Source organism: Parasteatoda tepidariorum, chromosome 4 (assembly GCF_982258835.1).
Source record: "Parasteatoda tepidariorum strain Cologne lab strain chromosome 4, Ptep-v5.0, whole genome shotgun sequence".
NCBI lineage: Eukaryota > Metazoa > Arthropoda > Arachnida > Araneae > Theridiidae > Parasteatoda > Parasteatoda tepidariorum.
In genome coordinates this window covers 8,673,239-8,679,227 of record NC_141758.1, presented here as the reverse complement: position 1 = coordinate 8,679,227, position 5,989 = coordinate 8,673,239, and positions in this window count along the sequence as shown.

Here is a 5,989-nt window from a genome sequence, read left to right as displayed (position 1 = left end):
TTCTACTGTATTTTTTCCCTTTATACTAAATTTTTGATTATATAGGCAAAAGGAGACTACTAACTCGTATGGAGCGAGTCTTAAAGTTCCCAGCAAATGACCGACTGATTTTAAAATTAAAAATCTCCAAAACAAAGGGCGATACTAGAATGAAATAAAAAAAATTTTACTGCAAAAGCTGTTTAACTTTTAGGCAGAAATCTAGTTACAAAAGTTATCACCAGCTGGCTCTGCAAAACCATTATGACCAGAATGATGAGTTCTACTTATAAAATGGGAAAAAAGATTGTCCTACTGATAATGTAGTATTAAACCATCTATTCTATTGACTGGTGCTGAAATATCATGTGTAAAGTCAGAATTTGTGTTCTTTTTCAAGAACTTAGTACAGCGCTATCTGTTGGCAACTTTTAATTACAAAATTTTTGCATAAAATTTTACTGCTTCCGCAATTAATACCTTTTATATCTGAGTTTTTGAAATGAGTCAGACTTTTGTTGGACATCCTAATGGGTGACACTCAGTAGATTACGTTTCATGAATTAATCTCTTTTTCCATTTATTTTCAGTATTAAAATTTCTGTTTTTTCCTAAGAATATAACAAATATTTTCTGTTAAATAAAAATTATATTTTAGTGTAAACATTATTAATTTTCATAACTATTGCGACATGATCAAGTAATGATGTAACTTAGTAATGAAAGAATGAGATTGAACTACAATGCCTGCTTGCTTAACCACTTAACGATCGGTTAATTTTCAAGAAAACTGTCATAAAAGTGTCTATTTTGCCAAATACACGGATTTGATTAGTGCTGGTATCTAGTTTAAAATAAAATAACTATTTACAATTACCTGAAAATATCCTGGTACTGCTATATGGTGTGTTAAATGAGAAATAAAATGTTTCCGGGCAAAAGAAATGAATTTGTTTTATTCTTATTGGTGCATTACTACTGAACACTCAAGCCCGGAAATTTCATGGAAGCGAGGGGTTAAACAAAAATTGTGCTATTGTTGTATGTAATTTTCTTGTTTTTATTTTGTGTTACGCTTTTAAGTGCTGGCCAAGTTAAATCGAAGTTACTATTTTAAGAAATGTGAGATATGGGAAGAAAAAAATAAATAATGAAGAGTGAAAATAAGCAGTTTATTATTCAGCAATTTATGTAAAAAGTTAGCTATTATTTTTATCTTGTTTATTAAAAATAAATTAATAAAATGAAATTTTAATTTTCAGATTCAAATTATTCAGGTTATTGTAGTTAATGAGGATGCTATAATGAAATTGTTAGTTTCATGTGCCTTTTTAATTTGTACAACTTCTTATAAATAGTTGCATCATTTTTTTATTTTTAATTAAAACCAAAAAAAAAAGCTTGCAAATTCAAGCCAGGGTCTTATTTTAAACTTTTCTTGGTACTAGAGGATGTGGGAGATAAATTCTCAATTTTAGCTAGAATTTTTTTTTTAAACAGAAAAGAAAAAACAGCAACTTGATAATAGAATGTAATTCTGATGTTCTTCTAGATTTTTCTGGTATTTATTTACATTTTACTTAGAAATTGCATATTTATTTTAGTTTCCTTATTTTTTCATTCAAGTTATAATTTTAAAAAAATAACATGAATCATGGTTTTGAAAATTTTTCTTTCAAATATCTTTTTTAGAGGCACTTAAGTTTATCAACATTACCTGGTGTTAACTTTAAATGTAAAAAACAGGAAAATTTGAATTCATGGCTTTAACATTGCAAAAGAAGTTCAATGCATCCATTAATTATGATTCATGTAGGCGAGGGAGAAAGTCGCCAAATAGGCAATTTCTTAAAAAGTTAAAAAAAAATTTAACAATTAAATACTGGCAGTCTCTGAACACAGATTCATAGAGCGTTCGCCTCCCAATGAAGTGAACCATATTCGAAATCCCAGCTATTGTTGGTTGATACAAATTCCGCACTGACCTCAATGGTAGGCAGATCACGGGTTTGAATCCCCCTTGGGATGTTTTCGTAATAGATACAGGGTGCGTACAGACTCCTTATACTCCTTAGAAATAAAAAAATCTCCAAGGAGTGCTTGGAACTACTTAGATTTCTAAATTAGTCCTTAGATTATTGTGTTGCATAGATGAACTTACCAAGTACGCTGATGAATTTGCTGTCCCAGCAGTGAAATTAAATGATGTGACTTAACTGTCAAAATCTAATAGTTTAAGAAAGCTTTTAAGAAGAAAAAAAACTGAATTGCAAGAGTTGGAAGAAAAAAATAACATAATTTTAATTTGACATGTTACAAGCAAACTTAATAATTTACTGGGATTTTTTTTTTTTTTACATGAAATGCCTTAGATTTTCTTATGTATTCAAATTTTAAAAAATAAGATTGGTAGGTTTTTATGTTAATCTTTAACATCTGTACTTTAACAAGATTTATTGAAATATTTGAAACTGGAAAATGTATTTATGTGTAAAAGTGATAGCTTTATTTTTCTTGGTGAAGTTTAACGAAGTCAAAATTTATTTCAAAAAGGCTAGAAAAAAATATGAAAATTATACATTTTTGCGAGTTTCTTATAATAGGAGCTTTTTAATAAATAAAAAAACTGTCTAGTTATCTTTTACACGAAGTTTTTTAATTTTTGATAAGTCCTTAAAATTTTGGACTCCTTGGGTTTCTTCTTCTGATCTCTGTATGAACCCTGTAAGATAGTATTAATAGATACTTACCATATACTCAAACCCGGCCAATTTTACTGGGTATTCAGTGCCAGGTCACACTAATTTATGTTTGGCTCGACCATATTCAGAATTTAATAATTTTAAAATTATTCCATAATATAATTCTGGAAATCGATGTATTCCATCAGGTTCTTAAAAGCCAAACTAAAATAATTTTTTGGGGCATGACCAATTTTAGGTATGTTCAGAATTTTAATTCGGGGAAACCTTGTAAAATGTACACCAGAAATTTATTTAAATAAATTAATATGATAGTTAAATGTAAACAAAATTGCGTCCACCGATTACATAATTTTCTATTGCCCTTAACTTTTTTTTAGTCATTGCATTAGTACTTTAAAATTTTCAGTACTTTTAAGTTTTATGGAAAAACTACATAAAATTTATAGACAAGATTTTAAAGTATGAAGTGAGGGACTTTCACTATTTTAAATGAGCAAAAAATCTTATGTTATTCATTCCAAAAAAGCAATTATCTCAGATTTGTCAAATAAAATTTGTTTTAAGGCATATTTTTGAAATTTCTTCAATTCTGTTTTAGATAATATTTTTTTCTTCCTGTTAATTTCAGGACATTTATTGATATGCTTAAAAATTAAGGACATTTTCTTTTTTTAAAGAATTTAAGGGACAACTTTGAGCCCTGCGTTTATCTCTCTTTATTCTATCACAGACAGCCTTGAAATCAATAAAAAAGAAATGTCTATTCATACTAGGCATTAGTATTATATTTTATAAGAGCTTTGAATGACAACAGTTAGAAAATCTGATTTAAATAAAAGAAAATTGCTTTTATTATTTTTAACGAACCTGTTTATTAATCAGCTGTTCAACCCTGATGACAATGGTAAAAAAAAAAATGGCCAACTAAGAAGTAACAAACAAATTTTATTTTAAATACATGGTAGGTAACAACAATACAACCAGCCAATATATTTATAAGCATTTGACATTTTAATGTGAATTTAAGCATATGCTTTTAAAGAACAGGAGTTAGATGTTGACACAATCACACACACCTCACGGTTATCGTTAATTAATTCTGAACTATTTCTTTTTGTGGTGTAACCTATTTTTTACATTAAAGTATAAAACTTCTAAAATAGCATTTAACATTAAGGCACAGTTATTCAATCAGAAATTAGGCATTAGAATTTTTATTAAAACTACAGTAAGGCAAACAATGTTGAATAATTTCTACTCAAGATAATTGTGCATGTTTTATAGATGTCAATACACATGAAAAAATGAGAAGGAATATAAAATTTAGAAAAATAATCCAGGACTTTTTTACTTTTGCACAAAAAAAGTAGAAATAGTATAAAAACTGAGCTGAAAAACACTAATTACATACAACAGTTAAAAACTTCAACGTTCATATTCTTACACCACATAATTAATAATTTCAAGCGGTTGGATAGCTAGATGTAAAACATTACAGACATATGCTAGCAGAGATGTTTTATTAATTCAATTTAGTTACAACACAATTAAGTGTTCTGAAAACTCTAAAATTTACAAAGTTATGTACAGGCAAACATTTAATATATTTATTCGAAGACAACATGAATTTGCTTTATATTAAGAATTTACTAATCTTTTGACAAGCAACAAATAACATGAGGACAGATATCTCATCACATAACGTGGCTAGCTTTTTCTTTATCAAAGTTTGAAACTGTAACCTTTTAAAAAAAAAAAAAGATAAAAACATTTAAAAGTGTAAATGTAGAGAAAAAAAACATTTGCACCTATCCTAATTAGAGAGCTTTTTCATTATACGGTTCGAAACTGATAAAATCGGATAATGACATTACAGAACGATTAATATCTTAAACAGTTTACTTGAGCCCCTCCCCCCCCCCAAAAAAAATAATAATAATAAAATTATGTTTTCAAAACAGAATCAATATTAAGACCTTATATGAAGAATTCATGAAATAGGAAAAAATTGAAATGATTATTTTGTAGATTTTTCCAAAATATACTATTCTTTTGAAAACACAAACTACGCTAATGGCTCCATCTATAAAATGTGAAAAAAGTTTGCTCATAATTTCTTTCTTTGTTTATAAAATAATGAACATGCAAATAATAATTTCCCCCAAAATGTTTTGTGTTTTTACTACAATCTAGGACTGATTAAAAATTTAAAGCACAAATATATGCATCTTGGATAATAAAATATTATGTGCATAGCTGCCAACATGAATAGGAAAAAATTCAGTAGATTTTACCAAATAATATAAATTTCAAGATAATTGTTGCACAATGTACTAAAGGGTGCGTAGCGTTTTTAAAAAGTGCTTAACGGTGCTTATTTTGGATTTTCGTTTTTTAAAAGCCCTTTAAGGTGCTTTTTTCATTGGGTGTTTTTAAAAAGTGCTTAATTTTCCCCTTTTCAAAATGAGATTTTTCCTTTACTATATTGATTTTCGGTTCAAATTATGTAAAAAGACAGTTCACATTGTTTTTTTCAACGTCTTCACGATTAATTCAACTCCAATCTATTTCGGCGTATTGTCAGCCCGTAGCGTATGAAACACCATTCGTTTTATACGATTCAATATTTTATGATTTTTAACAATGCCAAAAGTTTTTTTTTTTTTTTTTTTTTTGACATGACGGTTAAAACGAGATCAAACCGTCACTGTCAAAAACTTTCCAACCCTGCCTAATTAATCATATTTTTTTAAAGTGCTTGAAAAGTACTTAAAAGGTGCTTATTTCTTGTTGAATAATTTGGCTACACACCCTGCACTAATATTTTTCACATAGGGATTTTTAGAAGTTTTTAAAGTCATCAAAATAGAAAAACTGCAATATTTTCCAGAAATGATTGACATTAAATGAACTTGATTGAAACTGATTTTTATAAATAAGACTCGCTTTATTATGTAATAGCAGGGACTAATATAGTCCCTGCTAGTACATAATAAAGGTTAAATGTAATTTATGTCTATGGTACTAGTAATACTTATTTAAATATTCAAACTAGCAATAATCTGTGCAAAAATTCTATTTCGATAGGGAATTTTTTATTAAACCAGTAGACCAGGAGAAACTGGCAAAATCCAGTTGAGTTGGCAGCTATGTATGTGTAATTCTATTTATTTTTTAAGACCGGATTGCAGGTTTAAAAAAAAGAACAACTATATATTAATTAAAAATGACACCGATTACCTTTGTAAAATAGAAGACAAAGAAAAAGTCAAAAAAGAAAAACGCCAGTATGATTTGATGGGATA